This window comes from Cetorhinus maximus, chromosome 35 (genome assembly GCF_964194155.1).
Source record: "Cetorhinus maximus chromosome 35, sCetMax3.hap1.1, whole genome shotgun sequence".
NCBI lineage: Eukaryota > Metazoa > Chordata > Chondrichthyes > Lamniformes > Cetorhinidae > Cetorhinus > Cetorhinus maximus.
In genome coordinates, this window is record NC_135913.1 from 459511 (window position 1) to 483340 (window position 23830).

The 23830-nt window shown below is 45.8% G+C and overlaps 2 non-coding genes across 2 annotated transcripts; both read right to left on the reverse strand.

The window, feature by feature from the left end:
• Window positions 1-5601: 5601 nt before the first annotated feature.
• trnak-uuu (transfer RNA lysine (anticodon UUU)) lies at window positions 5602-5674 on the reverse strand. The gene has a single exon. It is a non-coding gene; the product is annotated as a tRNA-Lys (tRNA).
• A 6444-nt stretch (window positions 5675-12118) lies between these two features.
• trnak-uuu (transfer RNA lysine (anticodon UUU)) lies at window positions 12119-12191 on the reverse strand. Its single transcript has one exon. It is a non-coding gene; the product is annotated as a tRNA-Lys (tRNA).
• Between the last annotated feature and the right edge of the window lie 11639 nt (window positions 12192-23830).

Sequence of the window (23830 nt, forward strand, 5' to 3'; positions counted from 1 at the left end):
GTTTCTCTCTCCACAGATACTGTGAGACCTGCTGAGTTTTTCCAGCATTTTCTGTTTTTGTTTCCGATTTCCAGCATCAGCAGTATTTTGCTTTTATCTTCAGATGAAATAACCTAAGAACGGAAAAGAATACATTAAAATATTTTACAGGCAAGTATTTTAAATAGAGGAAGCATTGAGAATGGGAGCACAATGAGATAGAAAGGATAATAGCCAAAGTAACCGTAGACCGGTGGCAGGGTTATTAAATAAATGGATTATTTATTCATTCACAGCATGTGGGTTTCGCTGGCTGAGCCAGCATTTATTGCCCATTCCTAATTGCCCTTGGGAAGGTGGTGGTGAGCTGCCTTCTTGAACCGGTGCAGCCCATGTCATGTAAGTACGCCCACACTGCTGCTAGGAAGGGATTTCCAGGATTTTGACCCAGTAACATAAGGGAAGGGCCGATATATTTCCAAATCAGGTTGCTGAGAACTTGGAGGGGAACCTCCACGTGGTGGTGTTCCCATCTATCTTCTACCCTTGTCCTTCTAGATGATATTGGTCGTGGGTTTGGAAGGTGCTCTAAAAGGAGCCTTGGTGAATTCCTGCAGTGCATCTTGTTGATGGGATGCAGTGCTACTACTGGGCATCTGTGGTGGGGGAGTGAATGTTTGTGTATCTGGTGCCGATCAAGCGGGCTATTTCAAACTGGACAGCATCAAGTTTCTTGAGTGCTGTCGGAGCTTCACTCATCCACGCAAGTGGAGACCATTCCATCACACTCATGACTTGGATCATGTAGATGGTGGACAGGTTGTCGGGAGTCAGGAGGTGATTTGCTCGCCGCAGGGTTCCGAGCCTTGTAATCACAATGTTTATGTGGCTCGACCAGTTCAGTATCAGGTCAATGGTAACCCCCAGGATGTTGATAGTGTGGGGGTTTCAGCAATGGTAATGCCATTGAATGTCAGGTAAAGTTGCTTAGATTCTCTCCTGTTGGAGATGGTCATTACCTGGCACTTGTGTGGTGCACATGTTACTTGCCACTTGTAAGCCCGAGTCTGGATATTGCCCAGGTCTTGCTGCATTTGGACATGGGCCGCTTCAGTATCTGAGGATGCGCCAAAGGTGCTGCAAATTGTATAATAATAAGCGAACATCCCCACTTCTGACCCTATGATGGAAGGAAGGTAACTGATTGTTGGGCCTAGGATACTGTCCTGAGGAAGTCCTGCAGTGATGTCCTGGAACTGAGATGATTTCCCGCCAACTACCACAACCATCTTCCTTTCTGCTGGGTATGGCTCCAACTGATGGATAGTACTCCCTGATTTCCATTGACTACAGTTTTGCTAGGGCTCCATGATGCCACACTCGGCCAAAAGCTGCCTTGGTGTCAACGGCACTCACTCTCACCTCACATTTGGAGTTCCGCACTTTGTCCATATTTGAATTAAGACTGCAATGAGGTCAGAACCTGAGTCACCTTGGCGGAACCCAAACTGGGCATCAGTGAGCAGGGTATTGCTAAGCAAGTGTCGCTTGATACTACTGTTGATGACCCCTTCCATCTCTTTACACATGATCGAGAGAAGGCTGATGGGGCACTCATTGCTTGGGTTGGACTTGTCCTGATTCGAATGGACACACTTCGGCCAATATCCGTATTTCGGACAGATGCCTGAATTGTAGCTGCACTGGGACGGTGTGGCCAGGGGCGTTGCAAGTTCAAGAACCGAAGTCTGTTGCCGGAATGTTGTCAGTAACCCCAGCCTGTGCACTATCCAGTGCCTTCAGCCATTTCAATGTATCACATGGAATATATCGAATTGCTTTAAGACTGGCTTCTGTGATTCTGGGGGCCTCTGGAGGAGGCCGAGATGGATCATCCACTCTCCACTTCTGGCTGAAGATTGTTGCGAATTCTGCAGCCTTATCATTGGGTTTGCAAGGCTCTTCCATCATTCAGGATGGGGTATTTGTGAAGCTACGTCCTCCGGGGAGTTGTGTAATTGTCCACCACAATTCACGACTGGATGTGACATGGCTGCAGTGCTTAGATCTGTTCCGTTGGTTGTGGAATCATTGAGCTCTGCCTATCGCTCGCTGCTAATGCTGATTGGCACGCAAGTAGTCCTGGGTCCCAGCTTTACAAGGTTGACACCTCCTTTTTAGGTATACCTGCAACTGATCCTGGCATTCCCTCGTGCACTCTTCATTGAACGAGAATTGTTCCCTTGGCTTGGTGAGATTGGTAGAATGGGGAATATGCCAGGCCCTGAGGGTACAGATAATGGTTCAGCACAAGTCTGCTCTTGCTAATGGCAAACAGCACATGATGTTTGCCGAGTCTTTGAGTTGCTAGATCAAGATGTATTCATCCACCTACTTAAAAATACTCTGGACATGTTACAGCATAGGGATTGCTATTCATATTTAATAATTCGTTAGAAAAAATATGTTGTGAAAGGACTGGCGAATAAATAATACAATTCCTACAGTTATGCAGGTGGACAGAATATGCCCAGAGAATTATAGACCAGTCAGGTTAACATCAGCGCTGCGAGAAATAATGGAATGTTTACTAAGGAAGAAGTTAGAAAACCATCGAAATATGAGGAACGAAAAATTGAGTAGTCAGCATGGTTCCCTACGTACCAATCTAAACAGATCCAGGGTATCACAAACAATGATTTCTCATCCCATTTCCGCACTAGCACTTCTGGATTCCCTTGGGGTCCCCTCCCTGACGCATTCCTATTTCTCGTTGAGATGCTGACCCACAGTGACATCATATTTTTTTCACATGTACATTGTTGATACACTGCTCCCCCTCAGATCTCTTTCCGCCCCAAAACCATTGCCACTTTATCAAACTGCTTATCCAATATCCAGCGCTGGATGAAAAGATATTTCCTTCCTTTCTTTGGTCTCTGCTACAAGCTCCCCTCTCCCAGCATCTGACTCCATCCTACTCAGTGTGAAAACTGTGCGACCTTGAACCAGACTGTTCACATACTTGATTTCTTACTTGACCCAAAGATGAGCTTCTGACTATGTATCTGTGTCACCACTAAAATCGCCTATTTCCACCTCCAGCAATTTCCATTGCCCAACACCACATCGGCTTCAACTCATCTGCTCCTGGAACCCTGAGCAATAATCTTGTTCCCTCTAGACTTGACAATCCCAATGCACTCCTCACTATCTCTCCATATTGTCGCCTCCATAACTTTGAAATGGTCAAAGCTGTATGTCCCATGCTCCACAAAATCACTGCCAGTGAATCTATAACATATGTTGGCTCCCCTTGGAGAAATGCCTGCATTTTAAATGTTTTTATTTTCAAAGAAAAAAAGGACCTTTAAATCCATCGGACCTCGCTAAATCAGCAGTTTCCAAAAACGCCACCAATATCCACTGCCTGCTGAGGAAGAGACCTCCAAAGATAATTTCGAAAGTACCATTCAATACAAGTGAAAACACTGCCATCAGAAAATACTTTGCATGTCAAATAGAATCAGCATATCGCAAATCTTGGAAATATCGTAAAGCCATGTGCAGGAATTGCTCATGATTTCTAGAATTTTCGTGAGAATTGATAATTCGCAGATAAAATTCGACGCTCGAGCTGGGACTTGAACCCTGGACCCTCAGGTTAAAAGTTTGACGCTCGCCGACTTAAACTATGCGGGCTCGAGCAAGCTTGCTGCACGTAGGCATTTGCTGGCTAAAAGCAAAAAACTGCGGATGCTGGAAATCCAAAACAAAAATAAAAATAAAAATACCTGGAAAAGCTCAGCAGGTCTGGCAGCATCTGTGGAGAGGAACACAGTTAATGTTTCGAGTCCGTATGAATCTTCAACAGAACTAAGTAAAAACAGAAGAGAAGTGAAATATAAGCTGGTTTAAGGGGTGAGGATGGGACAAGTCGAGCTGGATAGAGGGCCAGTGATAGGTGGAGATAGGCAAAAGATGTCACAGACAAAAGGACAAAGAGGTGTTAAAGGTGGTGATATTATCTAAGCAATGTGCTAATTAAGGGTAGAAAGCAGGACGAGCAAGGTACAGATAGCCCTAGTGGGGGTGGGGTCGGGGGAAGGAATCGAAATAGGCTAAAAGGTAGAGATAAAACAATGGATGGAAATACATTTAAAAATAATGGAAATAGGTGAGAAAAGAAAAATCTATATAAATTATTGGTAAAAGGGTGATCGGAAACGGGGTGGGGAATAGAGGAGAGAGTTCATGATCTAAAGTTGTTGAACTCAATATTCAGTCCGGAAGGCTGTAAAGTGCCTAGCTGGAAGATGAGGTGCTGTTCCTCCAGTTTGCGTTGAGCTTCACTGGAACAATGGACATTACAGCGCCCACATACTCTTTGCTTTGGAATCATCCAGTCTCTTGAGCTTCTGTCTCTCACGCATCCTTTCCCAGTGACCCTACGGGTTGGGTGCACAAATCCTCACTGAAAACACGACCAGCTACATCCTCTTTCCTTGCTTCTGTCTTATTGGGGCTCCGTGAGTGGACCTAAAAGAAGAAATGTTAATTATGAGCTCACCGCCGCTAAAAGATCAATGCGCACAAGGCAGGTCGAGCAGAAGGAGCACAGTTTCGTTTAACATAGCAGATTGAGATTAAAAGAGATGGCAGGGGGCTCGGGCGAAGCAACAAAAAAAAAGATGGCTCGGACTGACTGTACCGTATGGACTCTTCCTGTGCCATATAGCCCATGTAATTATTTATGTTCTGGAGAATTAAAATTCTGTGATTCTGGACAACTGTATGAAAATGCGAGTGAGAATAAAAAGCATTCGGAAGCAAGGACTTTAACTTTGAACGCTCAGATTTTAAAAAAATCTGATGCATTCCCCGCTCAACTATCCATGTTCTCAATTCTGTTTTACACCGGCACATTCACTGCCTGACATACTGCACCTCATTTCCCAATAGCGCAGCCTGCACAGTGTATTCCTCTCACACAGCCACAAGTGCTACCTCTCCGAGGCTTTACTTGTGAAAAGGTCACCGAAACCTATTCCGCGACCCCCCGACACGCCCCCACACCAACCCAATCCCACCCCCGCCCCTCACCAACACCGGCCACAGCCGACCGCCCCCACCCTGCCACTTGCAAGCTCTTTGATCATTTCTGTTGCACTGGGTTCCGCTGAAAGGAAGATTTAAAAAAAAAGTCACTTCTTCCTAATTGCCAATTTCAGGTAACAGACGAACATACAAACGAACCAGGAGCAGGAGTAGGCCACTCGGCCCTTCAATACTGCTCTGCCATTCAATAAGGTGATGGGCTATTTGATTGCAACCTCCCGTCTACCCTGATACACGTTCACCCACCCCTTGTTAATCAAGAATCTATCATCATTAAAAACATTCAAAGTCTCTTCTTCCACTGCCTTCCGAGGAAGAGGGCTCCAAAGATAATTTCCAAAATACCAATCAGTGCAAGTGAAAACACTACCATCAGAAAACACATTTCAATTCAAATAGAATCAGCAGATGGTAAATCTTGGAAATATCTTAAACGCATTTGCAGGAATTGCTTATGATTTCTGGGATTTACATGAGAATCGATAAGTAGCAATTAAAATTCTTCGCCCGAACAGGGACTTGAACCCTGGACCCTCAGATTAAAAGTCTGATGCTCTACCGACTGAGCTATCCGGGCTCTGACAGCGGTGCCGCACAGCGACCTTTACTGGCTGACAGTGAACATTGCATCCTTTAGATTCTGTACTTTTCCTGTGGTCATCCACTGTGTTCAGCGGATTTCCCTCACGCATCCATTCTCAATACCATCGCTAAATTCAAACACAATTGCTCTTCACAAATCCTAACCCGTCCACTTCACCCCAAAGTCCGGCCCGTGCCCATTAAACGTCTCCCACTTTTCATTGTAAGTTTGGGGTGCTGCCCGATTGAAAGAAAAAAATATATAATATTCATCCAACAGCTACATTTAGGTTAATTCAAACACGTGCACAATATGCAAGGAGCCGTCCGGATAAAAATCCCTCCTGAACGAATGTACAATAAAATGACTGTACCGGACGAAACACAATCACAAAGTCCATTCATCGTGGGTTTTTGATGTGTCATTGAAGTGGATGATTCACATGAGAATCGGGAATTTAAAAAAAAAGGCGGGCGAACATGGAATTAGACCCTGGGCCCTCAGCTTAAACGGCTGATGCTCTGCCGAGTGCGCTCCCCGGGGTAGCAACAGGAATTTTACATAACGCATGTTCGCTTGTTGCCATCGAACCAACACTTCCGAGGAACTGCAATCACAGTCGGATTGCAACACTTCTCGCTCGACCTTCCGACGGGGGGAGGGTGAGAAATCTGCAGTGCAGCGGGATCCTCGAGCCTTAAGCAGCGGACAAGTGAAGGGACGCCCCATTCTTTACAGCATGAGCTGCAGTAAAGCGGCAAAGCAAAGAGGAATTTGAGATTAAATAACACTGAAGCTCTGAAGAAGCGTCATAAGGACTCGAAACGTTAACTCTGTTTCTCTCTCCACGGATACTGTGAGACCCGCTGAGTTTTTCCAGCATTTTCTGTTTTTGTTTCAGATTTCCAGCATCAGCAGTATTTTGCTTTTATCTTCAGATGAAATAACCTAGGAACAGGAAAGAATACATTAAAATATTTTACAGGCGAGTATTTAAAATAGAGGGAAGCATTAGGAACGGGAGCACGATGGGGTGGAAAGGATAATAGCCAAAGTAACCATAGACCGGTGGCAGGGGTATTAAATAAATGGATTATTTATTCATTCACAGGATGTGGGATTCGCTGGCTGGGCCAGCATTTATTGCCCATTCCTAATTGCCCTTGGGAAGGTGGTGGTGAGCTGCCTTCTTGAACCGCTGCAGCCCATGTAGTGTAGGTACGCCCACACTGCTGTTAGGAAGGGATTTCAAGGATTTTGACCCAGTGACATGAGGGAAGGGCCGATATATTTCCAAGTCAGGATGCTGAGATACTTGGAGGGGAACTTTCAGGTGCTGGTGTTCCCATCTATCTTCTACCCTTGTCCTTCTAGATGGTATTGGTCGTGGGTTTGGAAGGTGCTCTAAAAGGAGCCTTGGTGAATTCCTGCAGTGCATCTTGTTGATGGGTTGCCATGCTACTACTAGGCATCTGTGGTGGGGGAGTGATTGTTTGTGGATCTGGTGCCGATCAAGCGGGCTGTTTCAAACTGGACAGCATCAAGTTTCTTGAGTGCTGTCGGAGCTTCACTCATCCACGCAAGTGGAGACCATTCCATCACACTCATGACTTGGATCTTGTAGATGGTGGACAGGTTGTCGGGAGTCAGAAAGTGATTTGCTCGCAGCAGGGTTCCAAGCCTTGTCATCACAATGTTTATGTGGCTCGACCAGTTCAGTATCAGGTCAATGGTAACCCCCAGGATGTTGATAGTGGGGGGTTTCAGCGATGGTAATGCCATTGAATGTCAAGCAAAGTTGCTTAGATTCTCTCCTGTTGGAGATAGTCATTGCCTGGCACTTGTGTGGTGCACATGTTACTTGCCACTTGTCAGCCCGAGTCTGGATATTACTCAGGTCTTGCTGCATTTTACAATGGACTGCTTCAGTATCTCAGGATGCACGAAAGGTGCTGCAAATTGTGCAATAATCAGCGAACATCCCCACTTCTGAACATATGATGGAAGGAAGGCAACTGAATGTTGGTCCTAGGATACTGCCCTGAGGAAGTCCTGCAGTGATGTCCTGGAACTGAGATGATTTCCCATCAACTCCCTCAACCATCTTTCTTTGTGCTGGGTATGGCTCCAACTGATGGATAGTATCCCCTGATTCCCATTGACTCCAGTTTTGCTAGGGCTCCATGATGCCACACTCGGCCAAAAGCTGCCTTGATGTCAACGGCAGTCACTCTCACCTCACATTTGGAGTTCCGCCATTTTTCCATATTTGAATTAAGGCTGCAATGAGGTCAGAACCTGAGTCACCTTGGCGGAGCCCAAACTGGGCATAATAAGCAGGGTATTGCTAAGCAAGTGTCGCTTGATACTACTGTTGATGACCAATTCCATCTCTTTACACATGTTCGAGAGAAGGCTGATGGGGCACTCATTGCTTGGGTTGGACTTGTCCTGATTTTCGTCGAATCGACACACTTCGGCCAATATCCGTATTTTGGATAGATGCCAGAATTGTAGCTGCACTGGAACGGCGTGGCCAGGGGCCTTGCAAGTTCAAGAGCCGAAGTCTGTTGCCGGAATTCTGTCAGCGACCCCAGCCTGTGCACTATCCAGTGCCTTCAGCCGTTTCAATGTATCATGTTGAATATATCGAATTGCTTTAAGACTGGCCTCTGTGATTCTGGAGGCCTCTGGATGAGGCCGAGATGGATCATTCACTCCCCACTTCTGGCTGATGATTGTTGCGAATTCTGCAGCCTTATCAATGGATTTTCAAGGCTCTTCCATCATTCAGGATGGGGTATTTGTGAATCTACTTCTCCGGGGAGTTGTGTTATTGTCCATGACAATTCAGGACTGGATGTGACATGGCTGCAGTGCTTAGATATGTTCCGTTGGTTGTGGAATCACTGAGCTCTGCCTATCGCTCGCTGCTAATGCTGATTGGCACGCAAGTAGTCCTGGGTTCCAGCTTTACAAGGTTGACACCTCCTTTTTAGGTATGCCTGCTACTGCTCCTGGCATTCCCTCGTGCACCCTTCGTTGAACGAGGGTTGTTCCCTTGGCTTGGTGAGATTGGTACAATGGGGAATATGCCGGGCCATGAGGTGACAGATAATGGTTCAGCACAAGTCTGCTCTTGCTAATGGCAAACAGCGCCTGATGTTTGCCGAGTCTTTGAGTTGCTAGATCAGGGTGTATTCATCCACCTATTTAAAAATAATCTGGACATGTTACAGCGTAGTGATTGCTATTCATATTTAATAATTCGTTAGAAAAAATATGTTGTGAAAGAGGATTGGCGAATAAATAATACAATTCCTACAGTTATGAAAGTGGACAGAATATGCTCAGAGAATTATAGACCAGTCAGGTTAACATCAGCGCTGCAAGAAATAATGGAATGTTTACTAAGGAAGAAGGTAGAAAACCAACGAAATATGAGGAACGAAATATTGAGTAGTCAGCATGGTTCCCTACGTACCAATCTAAACAGATCCAGGGTATCACAAGCAATGATTTCTCATCCCATTTCTGCACTAGCACCTCTGGATTCCCTCGAGGTCCCCTCCTGGACTCGTTTGTATTTCTCATCGAGATGCCGACCCACAGTGACATCATACTTTTTTCACATGTACATTGATGATACACTGCTCCCCCTCAGGTCTCTTTCCGCCCCACAGCCATTGCCAATTTATCAAACTGCTTATCCAATATCCAGCACTGAATGAAAGGATATATCCTTCCTTTCTTTGGTCTCTGCTACAAGCTCCCCTATCCCAGCATCTAACTCCATCCTACTCAGTGTGAAAACTGTGCGTCCTTGAACCAGACTGTTCACATACTTGATTTCATATTTGACCCAAAGATGAGCTTCTGACTATGTATCTGTGTCACCACTAAAATCGCCTATTTCAACCTCCACTAATTTCCATTGCGCAACACCACATCGGCTTCAACTCATCTGCTCCCGGAGCCCTGAGCAATAATCTTGTTCCCTCTAGACTTGAAAATCCCAATGCACTCCTCACTATCTCTCCATATTGTCGCCTCCATAACTTTGAAATGGTCAAAGCTGTATGTCCCATGCCCCACAAAATCACCGCCAGTGAATATATAACATATGTTGGCTCCCCTTGGAGAAATGCCTGCATTTTAAATGTTTTTATTTTCAAAGAAAAAAGGGACCATTAAATCCATCGTACCTCGCTAAATCAGTAATTTCCAAAAACGCCACCAATATCCACTGGCTTCTGAGGAAGAGGGCTCCAAAGATAATTTCGAAAGTACCATTCAACACAAGTGAAAACACAGCCATCAGAAAATACTTAGCACGTCAAATAGAATCAGCATATCGCAAATCTTGGAAATATCGTGAAGCCATGTGCAGGAATTGCTCCTGATTTCTGGAATTTTCACAAGAATCGATAATTCGCAGTTGAAATGCTACACTCGAGCAGGGACTTGAACGCTGGAGCCTCAGGTTAAAAGTCTGATGCTCTACCAACTTAAACTATGCGTGCTCGAGCAAATTTGTTGCACAGCGACCTTTACTGGCTAAAAGCAAAAAACTGCAGATGCTGGAAATCCAAAACAAAAATAAAAATAAAAATACCTGGAAAAACTCAGCAGGTCCAGTAGCATCTGTGGAGAGGAACACGGTTAACGTTTCGAGTCCGTATGACTCTTCAACAGAACTAAGTAAAAATAGAAGAGAGGTGAAATATAAGCTGGTTTAAGGGGCGGTGGGACAAGTAGAGCTGGATAGAGGGCCAGTGATAGGTGGAGATAGCCAAAAGATGTCACAGACAAAAGGTCAAAGAGGTGTTGAAGGTGGTGATATTATCTAAGGAATGTGCTAATTAAGGGTAGAAAGCAGGACAAGCAAGGTACAGATAGCCCTAGTGGGGGTGGGGTGGGGTGAAGGAATCGAAATAGGCTAAAAGGTAGAGGTAAAACAATGGATGGAAGTACATTTAAAAATAAAGGAAATAGGTGAGAAAAGAAAAATCTATATAAATTATTGGAAGAAAAGGGGGGGATCGGAAAGGGGGTGGGAATGGAGGAGAGAGTTCATGATCTAAAATTGTTGAACTCAATATTCAGTCCGGAAGGCTGTAAAGTGCCTAGTCGGAAGATGAGGTGCTGTTTCCCCAGTTGAGCTGCTCTGGAGCAATGGGACATTACAGCTCCCACGTTCTCTTTGCTTTGGAATTATCCAGTCTCTTGAGCTTCTGTCTCTCACGCATCCTTTCTCAGTGCCCCTACGGGTTTGGTGCACAAATCCTCACTAAAAACACGACCAGCTACATCCTCTTTTCTTGCTTCTGTCTTATTGAGGCTCCGTCAGTGGAGCTAAAAGAAGAAATATTAATTATGAGCTCACCGCCGCTTAAACGGCAATGCGCACAAGGCAGGTCGAGCAGAAGGAGCACAGTTTCGTTTAATATAGCAGATTGAGATTAAAAGAGATGGCAGGAGGCTCGAGCGAAGCAACAAAAAAAAGATGGCTCGGACTGACTGTGCCGTATGGACTCTTCCTGTGCCATATAGCCCATGTAACTATTTCTGTTCTGAAGAATTAAAATTCTGTGATTCTGAACAACTGTATGAAAATGCGAGTGAGAATTAAAAGCAATTCGGAAGCAAGGACTTTAACTTTGAACGCTCAGATTTTAAAAAAATCTGATGCATTCCCCGCTCAACTATCCATGTTTTCAATTCTGTTTTACACCGGCACATTCACTGACTGACATCCTGCACCTCATTTCCCAATAGTGCAGCCTGCACTGTGTATTCCTCTCACACAGCCACAAGTGCTGCCTCTCCGAGGCTTTACTTGTGAAAAGGTCACCGAAACCTATTCCGCGACCCCCCGACACGCCCCCACACCAACCCAATCCCAACCCCGCCCCTCACCAACACCGGCCACAGCCGACCGCCCCCACCCTGCCACTTGCAAGCTCTTTGATCATTTCTGTTGCACTGGGTTCCGCTGAAAGGAAGATTTAAAAAAAAAGTCACTTCTTCCTAATTGCCAATTTCAGGTAACAGACGAACATACAAACGAACCAGGAGCAGGAGTAGGCCACTCGGCCCTTCAATACTGCTCTGCCATTCAATAAGGTGATGGCCTATCTGACTGCAACCTCCCGTCTACCCCGATATACTTTCACCCACCCCTTGTTAATCAAGAATCTATCATCATTAAAAACATTCAAAGTCTCTTCTTCCACTACCTTCCGAGGAAGAGGGCTCCAAAGATAATTTCCAAAATATCATTCAATCCAAGTGAAAACACTGCCATCAGAAAACACATTTCAATTCAAATAGAATCAGCAGATGGTAAATCTTGGAAATATCTTAAACGCATTTGCAGGAATTGCTCATGATTTTTGGGATTTACATGAGAATCGATAAGTAGCAATTAAAATTCATCGCCCGAACAGGGACTTGAACCCTGGACCCTCAGATTAAAAGTCTGATGCTCTACCGACTGAGCTATCCGGGCTCTGACGGCGGTAAAAACAAAAAGCTAAAAGCTACTGCGGATGCTGGAAATCCAAAACAAAATAAAAACAGAATTACCTGGAAAAACTCAGCAAGTCTGGCAGCATCGGCGGAGAAGAAATCAGTCAACGTTTCGAGCCCTCATGGCCCTTCAGCAGAACTGAAGCATAGTTTCAACAAGGGAGAAATATAAATTGGTTTAAGGTGGGTGGGGGGGAAGAGACACATTGAGGGTGTGGTGTGAGCAGATAATCAAAAGATGTCAGAGACAAAAGGGTCAAAGAGGTGTTGAAGGTGGTGGTCTTTGTCTGAGAAAAGTGCTAATTAAGAATGCAAGACAGGATATTCAAAGTACAGCTCTAGTGGGGGTGGGGTGGAAAGACTAAAGGTTTTAGTTTTAGATTTAAAAATAATGGAAATAGGTGGGGAAAGAAGAATCTATATAAATTATTGAAAAAAAAGGCGGGTGGGGGGGGGAAAAGAAACGGGGTGGGGATGGGGGGAGGGGGAGTTTAAGATCTAAAGTTGTTGAATTCAATATTCAGCCCAGAAGGCTGTAAAGTGCCTAGTCGGAAGATGAGGTGCTGTTCCTCCAGTTTGCGTTGGGCTTCACTGGAACAATGCAGCAAGCCAAGGACAGACATGTGGGCAAGAGAACAGGGTGGAGTGTTAAAATGGCAAGCGACAGGGAGGTTTGGGTCTTTCTTGCAGACAGACCGCAGGTGTTCCGCAAAACGGTCGCCCAGTTTGCGTTTGGTCTCTCCAATGTAGAGGAGACCGCATTGGGAGCAACGAATGCAGTAGACTAAGTTAGGGGAAATGCACGTGAAATGCTGCTTCACCTGAAAGGAGTGTTTGGGCCCTTGGACGGTGAGGAGAGAGGAAGTGAAGGGGCAGGTGTTGCATCTTCTGCGTGGGCATGGGGAGGTGCCATAAGTGGGGGCTGAGGAGTAGGGGGTGATGGAGGAGTGGACCAGGGTGTCCCGGAGGGAACGATCCCTACGGAATGCCGTCAAGGGGGGTGAAGGGAAGATGTGTTTGGTGGTGGCATCATGCTGGAGTTGGCGGAAATGGCGGAGGATGATCCTTTGAATGCGGAGGCTGGTGGGGTGATAAGTGAGGACAAGGGGGACCCTATCATGTTTCTGGGAAGGAGGAGAAGGCATGAGGGAGGATGCGCGGGATATGGGCCGGACACGGTTGAGGGCCCTGTCAACGACCGTGGATGGAAAACCTCGGTTAAGGAAGAAGGAGGACATGTCAGAGGAGCTGTTTTTGAAGGTAGCGTCATCAGAACAGGTGCGACGGAGGCGAAGGAACTGAGAGAATGGGATGGAGTCTTTACAGGAAGCGGGGTGTGAGGAGCTGTAGTCGAGGTAGCTGTGGGAGTCGGTAGGCTTGTAATGGATATTGGTGGACAGTCTATCATCAGAAATTGAGACAGAGAGGTCAAGGAAGGGAAGTGTCAGAGATGGACCATGTGAAGATGATGGAGGGGTGGAGATTGGAAGCAAAATTAATATATTTTTCCTGGTCCCGACGAGAGCATGAAGCAGCACCGAAGTAATCATCGATGTACCGGAGAAAGAGTTGTGGGAGGGGGCCGGAGTAGGACTGGAACAAGGAATGTTCCACATACCCCATAAAGAGACAGGCATAGCTGGGGCCCATGCGGGTGCCGCACAGCGACCTTTACTGGCTGACAGCGAACATTGCATCCTTCAGATTCTGTACTTTTCCTGTGGTCATCCCTTGTGTTCAGCGGATTCCTCTCACGCGCCCACTCTCAATACCATCGCTAAATTCAATCACAATTGCTCTTCACAAACCCTAACCCGTCCACTTCACCCCAAAGTCCGGCCCGTGCCCATAAAACGTCTCCCACTTTTCTTTGTAAATTCGGGGTGCTGCCTGATTGAATGAAAAAAATATATAATATTCATCCAACAGCAACATTTAGGTTAATTCAAAGACGTGCACAATATGCAAGGAGCCGGCCGGATAAAAAAACCCTCCTGAACGAATGTACAATAAAATGACTGTACCGGACGAAACACAATCACAAAGTCCATTCATCGTGGGTTGTTGATGTGTCACTGAAGTGGATGATTCACACGAGAATCGAGAATTTTAAAAAAAAGGCGGGCGAACAGGAAATTAGACCCTGGGCCCTCAGTTTAAACGGCTGATGCTCTGCGAGTGCGCTCCCCGGGGTAGCAACAGGAATTTTACATAACGCATGTTCGCTGGTTGCCATCTAACCATCACTTCCGAGGAACTGCAATCACAGTCGGATTGCAACACTTCCTGCTCGACCTTCCGACGGGGGGAGGGTGAGAAATCTGCAGTACAGCGAGATCCTCGGGCCTTAAGCAGCAGGCAAGTGCCTGCTTCTTTACGGCATGAGCTGCAGTAAAGCGGCAAAGCAAAGAGGAACTTGAGATTAGATAACACTGAAGCTCTGAAGAAGCGTCATAAGGACTCGAAACGTTAACTCTGTTTCTCTCTCCACAGATACTGTGAGACCTGCTGAGTTTTTCCAGCATGTTCTGTTTTTGTTTCAGATTTCCAGCATCAGCGGTATTTTGCTTTTATCTTCAGATGAAATAACCTAGGAACAGAAAAGAATACATTAAATTTTTTTACAGGCAAGTATTTTAAATAGAGGGAAGCATTGGGAACGGGAGCACAATGAGATAGAAAGGATAATAGCCAAAGTAACCATAGACCGGTGGCAGGGGTATTAAATAAATGGATTATTAATTCATTCACAGGATGTGGGATTCGCTGGCAGGGCCAGCATTTATTGCCCGTTCCTAATTGCCCTTGGGAAGGTGGTGGTGAGCTGCCTTCTTGAACCGCTCCAGCCCATGTAGTGTAGGTACGCCCACACTGCTGTTAGGAAGGGATTTCAAGGATTTTGACCCAGTGACATGAGGGAAGGGCCGATATATTTCTAAGTCAGGATGCTGAGATACTTGGAGGGGAACTTTCAGGTGCTGGTGTTCCCATCTATCTTCTACCCTTGTCCTTCTAGATGGTATTGGTCGTGGGTTTGGAAGGTGCTCTAAAGGGAGCCTTGGTGAATTCCTGCAGTGCATCTTGTTGATGGGTTGCCATGCTACTACTAGGCATCTGTGGTGGGGGAGTGATTGTTTGTGGATCTGGTGCCGATCAAGCGGGCTGTTTCAAACTGGACAGCATCAAGTTTCTTGAGTGCTGTCGGAGCTTCACTCATCCACGCAAGTGGAGACCATTCCATCGCACTCATGACTTGGATCATGTAGATGGTGGAAGGGTTGTCGGGAGTCAGAAGGTGATTTGCTCGCCGCAGGGTTCCGAGCCTTGTAATCACAATGTTTATGTGGCTCAACCAGTTCAGTATCAGGTCAATGGTAACCCCCAGGATGTTGATAGTGGGGGGATTCAGAGATGGTAATGCCATTGAATGTCAAGTAAAGTTGCTTAGATTCTCTCCTGTTGGAGATCGTCATTGCCTGGCACTTGTGTGGTGCACATGTTACTTGCCACTTGTCAGCCCAAGTCTGGATATTGCCCATGTCTTGCTGCATTTTACAATGGACTGCTTCAGTATCTGAGGATGCGCCAAAGGTGCTGCAAATTGTGCAATAATCAGTGAACATCCCCACTTCTGACCCTATGATGGAAGGAAGGTAACTGATTGTTGGGCCTAGGATACTGCCCTGAGGAAGTCCTGCAGTGATGTCCTGGAACTGAGATGATTTCCCGCCAACTACCACAACCATCTTCCTTTCTGCTGGGTATGGCTCCAACTGATGGATAGTTCCCCCTGATTCCCATTGACTCCAGTTTTGCTAGGACTCCATGATGCCACACTCGGCCAAAAGCTGCCTTGATGTCAACGGCAGTCACTCACTCTCACCTCACATTTGGAGTTCCGCATTTTTTCCATATTTGAATTAAGGCTGCAATAAGGTCAGAACCTGAGTCACCTTGGCGGAACCCAAACTGGGCATCAGTGAGCAGGGTATTGCTAAGCAAGTGTCGCTTGATACTACTGTTGATGAGCCCTTCCATCTCTTTACACATGATCGAGAGAAGGCTGATGGGGCAGTCATTGCTTGGGTTGGCCTTGTCCTGATTTTCGTCGAATGGACACACTTCGGCCAATATCCGGATTTTGGATAGATGCCAGAATTGTAGCTGCACTGGAACGGCGTGGCCAGGGGCCTTGCAAGTTCAAGAGCTGAAGTCTGTTGCCGGAATGCTGTCAGTAACCCAGGCCTGTGCACTATCCAGTGCCTTCAGCCGTTTCAATGTATCCTGTGGAATATATCGAATTGCTTTAAGACTGGCCTCTGTGATTCTGGGGGCCTCTGGAGGAGGCCGAGATGGATCATCCACTCTCCACTTCTGGCTGATGATTGTTGCGAATTCTGTAGCCTTATCATGGGGTTTGCAAGGCTCTTCCATCATTCAGGATGGGGTATTTGTGAATCTACTTCCTCCGGGGAGTTGTGTAATTGTCCACCACAATTCACGACTGGATGTGACATGGCTGCAGTGCTTAGATCTGTTCCGTTGGTTGTGGAATCACTGAGCTCTGCCTATCGCTCGCTGCTAATGCTGATTGGCACGCAAGTAGTCCTGGGTTCCAGCTTTACAAGGTTGACACCTCCTTTTTAGGTATGCGTGCTACTGCTCCTGACATTCCCTCGTGCACTCTTCATTGAACGAGGGTTGTTCCCTTGGCTTGGTGAGATTGGTAGAATGGGGAATATGCCGGGCCATGAGGGTACAGATAATGGTTCAGCACAAGTCTGCTCTTGCTAATGGCAAACAGCGCCTGATGTTTGCTGAGTCTTTGAGTTGCTAGATCAGGATGTATTCATCCAGCTATTTAAAAATAATCTGGACATGTTACAGCATAGGGATTGCTATTCATATTTAATAATTCGTTAGAAAAAATATCTTGTGAAAGAGGATTCGCGAATAAATAATACAATTCCTACAGTTATGAAGGTGGACAGAATATGCCCAGAGAATTATAGACCAGTCAGGTTAACATCAGCGCTGCGAGAAATAATGGAATGTTTACTAAGGATGAAGATAGAAAACCATCGAAATATGAGGAACGGAATATTGAGTAGTCAGCATGGTTCCCTACTTACCAATCTAAACAGATCCAGGGTATCACAAGCAATGATTTCTCATCCCATTTCCGCACTAGCACCTCTGGATTCCCTCGGGGTCCCCTCCCTGAATCATTCGTATTTCTCATTGAGATGCTGACCCACAGTGACATCATATTTTTTTCACATGTACATTGTTGATACACTGCTCCCCCTCAGATCTCTTTCCGCCCCAAAACCATTGCCACTTTATCAAACTGCTTATCCAATATCCAGCGCTGAATGAAAAGATATTTCCTACCTTTCTTTGGTCTCTGCTACAAGCTCCCCTCTCCCAGCATCTGACTCCATCCTACTCAGTGTGAAAACTGTGCGACCTTGAACCAGACTGTTCACATACTTGATTTCATATTTGACCCAAAGATGAGCTTCTGACTATGTATCTGTGTCACCACTAAAATCGCCTATTTCCACCTCCACCAATTTCCATTGCCCAACACCACATCGGCTTCAACTCATCTGCTCCTGGAGGCCTGAGCAATAATCTTGTTCCCTCTAGACTTAACAATCCCAATGCACTCCTCACTATCTCTCCATATTGTCGCCTCCATATCTTTAAATAATCCTCAATGTGCTAAGAATTACGCTGACAACCAATTTAAGATTGTCAGTTGGGCTCGCAGTGTGAAGTATGTGTGTACTGGAAGCTACAAATATTAATACACAGGGCCCCATTCTTTGCAGACAGAAAGAACATATACCCACATATACCTCAGATTAAAGGTCTGATGGTCTTCCGACTTAAACTATGCGGGCTCTCGCAAATTCGCTGCACAGCGACTTTACTGGCTGAGGGCGAACATCTGCATCCTGCAGATCCTGCACTTTTTCTTCAGTCACCCACTGTGTTCAGCGCATTTTTCTCACACACCCATTTCTCAATACCATCGCTAAATCCAATCACAATTGATCTTCACAAATACTAACCCGTCCACATCACCGCAAAGTCCGGCCCGTGCGCGTTAAACGCTCTTCCAATTTTTTTTTTGTAAATTTGGGGTGAAGTTAACTCTTGCCAGTGACAATGCAAACTTCGTCAATGAAAATAACAATCTATTTACACTTCAAAGCAAAGCCATTAGCTCCCGTTTCACAACCTTAGATTGCATGCAAATTCTCAAAAAGAAATTCAGCAATTATCATAAAGTGAATTTTAATTGAAATCTAACTGTCATGGAATAAGCTGGAACAGATGAATGAGCTTTATCTGGACGGAAAGGAAGATCAGCTTTGGATCTTACGCGGTTGGAGCTGGGTGAAAATAAAAATTGATAATTTCGAAAATACCATTCAATGCAACTGAAAACACCGATATCAGAAAATACCTTGCACGTCAGATAGAATCAGCACATCGCAAATCTTTCAAATGTCTTCAAGGGATGCGCAGGGATGGCTCGTGATTCCTGGATTTAAATAAGAATCGATAGTTAGGAGTTTAAACCAGCGCCCCAACAGGAACTTGAACCCTAGACTCCGAAGTTAAAAGTCTCAGGCTCCACCGACTGAGCTACCCCGGTACAGGCAATGTGGCCGCGCAGCCACCTTTACTGGCTGACAGCGAACATCGCATCCTTCAGATTCTGTACTTTTTCTGAAGACACCCAGTGTGTTCAGCGCATTCCCCTCACACCCCTTCTCAATACCATCGCTAAATTCAATCACAATTGCTCTTCACAAATCAAAACCTGTCCACTTCACCAAAAGGTCCGCACCCACTAAACGCACTTCCACTATCCTTTGTAAATTTGGGGGGGCTGCCTGGTTGAAAGAAATAAATGATAATCTTCATCTAACAGCTAAATTTAGGTTGTTACGAACATGTGCACAATATGCAAGGAGCCGGGCAGATAGAAAAACCCTCCTGAACGGATGTACAGGAAAATGACTCTGCCGGACGAAACACAATCACAAAGTCCATTCAGCGTGGGTTGTTGATGTGTCACTGAATTGGATGATTCACATGAGAATTGAGAATTTAACAGAAAAAGCGTCCGTGAAGGGATTTAAACACTGGGCCCTCGGCTTAAACGGTTGATGCTCTGCCGAGTGCGCTCACTGGGGTAGCAACTGGAATTTTATATATCCATAACAAAAACAAAAAAAGCGGTTTCCTCTACATTGGAGATACCAAACGCAGACTGGGTGATCGCTTTGCGAAACACCTTCGGTCTGTCCGCAAGCATGACCCAGACCTCTCTGTCGCTTGCCATTACAACACTCCACCCTGTTCTCTTGCCCACATGTCCGTCCTTGGCCTGCTGCAATGTTCCAGTGAAGCTCAACGCAAACTGGAGGAACAGCACCTCATCTTCCGACTAGGCACTTTACAGCCTTCCGGACTGAATATTGAGTTCAACAACTTTATTTCATGAACTCTCTCCTCCATCCGCACCCCCTTTCCGATCCCCCTTTTTCCAATAATTTATTTACATTTTTCTTTTCCCACCTATTTAAATTATTTTTAAATGTATTATTTTTAAATTATTTTTAAATCCATTGTTTTATCTGTACCTTCTAGCCTATTTCGCTCCCTTCACTCCATCCCACCCCCACTAGGGCTATCTGTACCTTGCTCGTCCTGCTTTCTACCCTTAATGTCACCATTAGCACATTCCTTAGATAATATCACCACCGTCAACACCTCTTTGTTCTTTTGTCTGTGACATCATTTGACAATCTCCACCTATCACTGGCCCTCTATCCAGCTCTACCTGTCCCCCCCCCCCCCCCCTTAAACCAGTTTATATGTCACCTCTTTCCTAATTTTCCTTAGTTCTGATGAAGAGTCATTCGGACTCGAAACGGTAACTGTGTTCCTCTCCGCAGATGCTGTCAGACCTGCTGAGTTTTTCCAGCTATTTTTGTTTTTGTTTTGGATTTCCAGCATCCGCAGTTTTTTGCTTTTATTTTATATATCCATGTTCGCTGTTTGCCATCCAACCAGAACTTCCGACGAACTGCAATCACAGTCGGATTGCGCATTTCTCGGCCGACTTCCGACTGGGGCGGGGTGAGAAATCCGCTCCGCAGCGCCTTCCGCGGGCCTTCAGCAGCGGGCAACTGAAGCCACGCCTCCAACCTCGCCCCCTCCCTTTTTTTACGGCACCAGCTGCCGTAAAGCTGTAAAGCAAAGAGGAATTGGAGATTAAATAACAATAAAAGTCTGAGCAATGGTCACAGGGACTCGAAACGTTAACTCTGTTTCTCTCTCCACGGATGCTGTTAGACCCTGCTGAGTTTTTCCAGAATTTGTTTCAGATTTCCAACATCAGCAGTATTTTGCTTTTATTTTGAGATTAAATAATCTTGGAACACAAAAGAATACATTAAAATATTTTACAGGCGGGGACTTAAAATGGAGGCAGCATTGGGAAAGGAGCACGATGGGATAGAAAGGATAAGACCCAAAATTAGGATAGACAGGTGACAGGGGTGTTAAATAAATGGATTTTTTTATTCATCTACCATATGTGGGCTTCGCTGGCTGGGCCAGCATTTATTGCCCATTCCTAATTGCCCTTGAGAAGGTGGTGGTGAGCTGCCTTCTTGACCCACTGCAGTCCATGTGGTGTAGGTACACCCACACTGCTGTTAGGAAGGCAGTTCCAGGGTTTTGACCCATTGACATGAAGGAACAGCAATATATTTCTTAGTCAGAATGCTACGTGACTTGGAGGGGAATTTCCAGGTGGTGGTGTTCCCATCTATCTGCTACCCTTGTCCTTCTAAATGGTATTTATCATGTGTTTGGAAGGTGCTGTCTAAGGAGCCTTGGTGAATTCCCGCACTCCATCTTATAGATGGTACACATTGTTGCTACTGGGCGCCTGTGGTGGAGTTAGTGAATATTTGTAATTCTGGTGCCAATCAAGCAGGCTGTTTTGAACTGGATGGTATCAAGCTTCTTGAGCGTTGTGGGAGCTGAATTCATCCAGGCAAGTGGAAAGTATTTGTTTGCACTCATGACTTGGGCCCTGTAGATGGTGGACAGGCGGTGGCGAGTCAGGAGGTGATTTGCTTGCCGCAGGATTCCTAGCTTTGTAGTCACAGTATTTATGTGCCCGACCAGTTCAGTATCAGATCAATGGTAAGCCCCAGGATGGTGTGGGATTCAGTGATTGTAATCCCACTGAATATCAAGTAAGGCTGCTTTGATTCCCTTCTGTTGGAGATGGTCATTGCCTGGCACTTGAGTGGTGCACATGTTACTTACCACTTGTCAGCCCAAGTCTGGGTATTGCCCAGGTCTTGCTGCATTTGTACATGGACTGCTTCAGTATCTGAGGATGCGTGAAAGGTGCTGAACATTGTGGAATCATCAGCGAACATCCACACTTCTGCCCCTATGATGGAAGGAAGGTCGTTGATGAAGCAGCTGAAGATTGTTCGGCCTAGGATACTGCCCTGAGGAAGTCCTGCAGTGATGTCCTGGAACTGAGATGATTTCCCGCCAACCACCACAAGCATCTTCCTTTTTGCTGGGTATGACTCCAATTGATGGATAGTTCCCCCTGATTCCCATTGACTCCAGTTTTGCTAGGACTCCTTGATGCTATGCTCGGCCAAATGCTCCCTTGATGTCAACAGCAGTCACCCTCACGTCATATTTGTAGTTCCGGTCTTTCTCCATGTTTGAATTAAGTCTGTAATGAGGTCAGAACATGAGTCACCTGGGCAGAACACAAACTGGGCATCAGTGAGCAGGTTATTGCAAAGCAAGTGTCGCTTGATAGTCCTATTGATGACCCTTTCTATCTCTTTACCAATGATCGAGAGAAGACTGATGGGGCGGGCATTGGCTGGGTTGGATTTATCCTGCTTTTTGTGGATGGGACACACTTCGGCCAATATCCACATTTTCGGGTGGCTGCCAGAATTGTAGCTGCACTAGAGCAGCGTGGCTAGGGGCACTGTAAGTTCTGGAGCCGAAGTCTGTTGCCGGAATGCTGTCAGCGCCCCCTGCCGTTACACTTTCCATTGCGATTGGCCGCTTCATGATATCACGTGGAGTAAATCGAATTGGGTGAAGACTGGCTCCTGCGACGCTGGGGACCTCCGGAGGAGGCCGAGATGGATCATCCACCCTTCACTCCTAGCTCATGATTGTTGCGAATTCTGCAGCCTCATCTTTTGCACTGATGTGCTGGGCTCCTCCACCATTGATGATGGGGTATTTGTGGAGTCTCTTCCTCCGGTGTGTTGCTTAATTGTATACCAAAATTCACGACTGGATGTGACAGAACTGAAACGCTCAGATCTGTTCCGTTGGCTGTCGAATCACTTAGCTCTGTCTATCGCTCGCTGCTTATGCTGATTGACACGCAAGTAGTCCTGAGTTGCATCTTTACAAAGTTGACACCTCGTTTTTAGGTATTCCTGCTACTGCTCCTGGCCTTCCCTCGTGCACTCTTCACTGAATGAGGGCTGATTCCCTGGCTTGGTGGTATTGGAAGAATCTGGAACATGCCAGGCCATGAGGTTACAGATAGTGGTTGAGTAAAATTCTGCTCCTGTTGATGGCCCACAGCGGCTCATGCTTGTTCAGCTTTGAGTCGCTAGATCAGGATATATTCCTCCACGTATTTGAAAATAATTTGGACATGTTACAGCACAGGGATTGCTATTCATATTTAATAATTCGTTTGAAAATATTATGTTGTGAAAGAGGAGTAACAGATAAAGAAATGTAATTCCCACAGTTAAGAAGGTGGACAGAATTAGCCCAGAGAATTAGAGATCAGTCAGGTAAACAGCAGTGGTGCGAGAAACAATGGAATACTTAGTAAAGAAGAAGATAGAAAACCATCTCAATATGAGGAATGAAATATTGAGTAGTCAGTATGGTTCCATACTTACCAATCTAAACAGATCCAGAGTATCACAAGCAATGATTTCTCTTCCCGTTCCCGCACCGTTACCTCTGGATTCCCTCGGGGACCTCTCCCTGGCCCGTTCCTATTTCTCATTGAGATGCTGGCCATCAGCACCCTATCTACTTAGGAGTCACCCTTGACAGATGCCTCGCCTTCAAGAACCACATCGAAAAGACAAAGGCAAAAGTGAGAGAACGAAACAACATCCTGAATAAGCTCACTAACACAAAATGGGGAGCAAGCTCGAAAACATTGCGAACCAGTGCACTTGCTCTTTGCTATTCCACTGCCGAATACGCCTGCCCTGCATGGGAAAGATCTACTCATGCTAAGAAGATGGATGCCGGTCTGAATGCAAGCTGCCGACTTATCACAGGTTGTTTAAAACCAACAAACACCAGCAGCCTATATATCCTGGCAGGTATCGCTCCCCCTGATATAAGAATAATGGTAGCCAGCAAGAAAGAGCAGCTCCGTCAGACATCAGATGAGTGGTACCCTCTACATGGTCGTACAACTACACCCAGCCGCCTAAAGTCAAGGAAGAGCTTCATGGACAGTGTTGTTCCATTACAATCAACCCCATCTGAAGC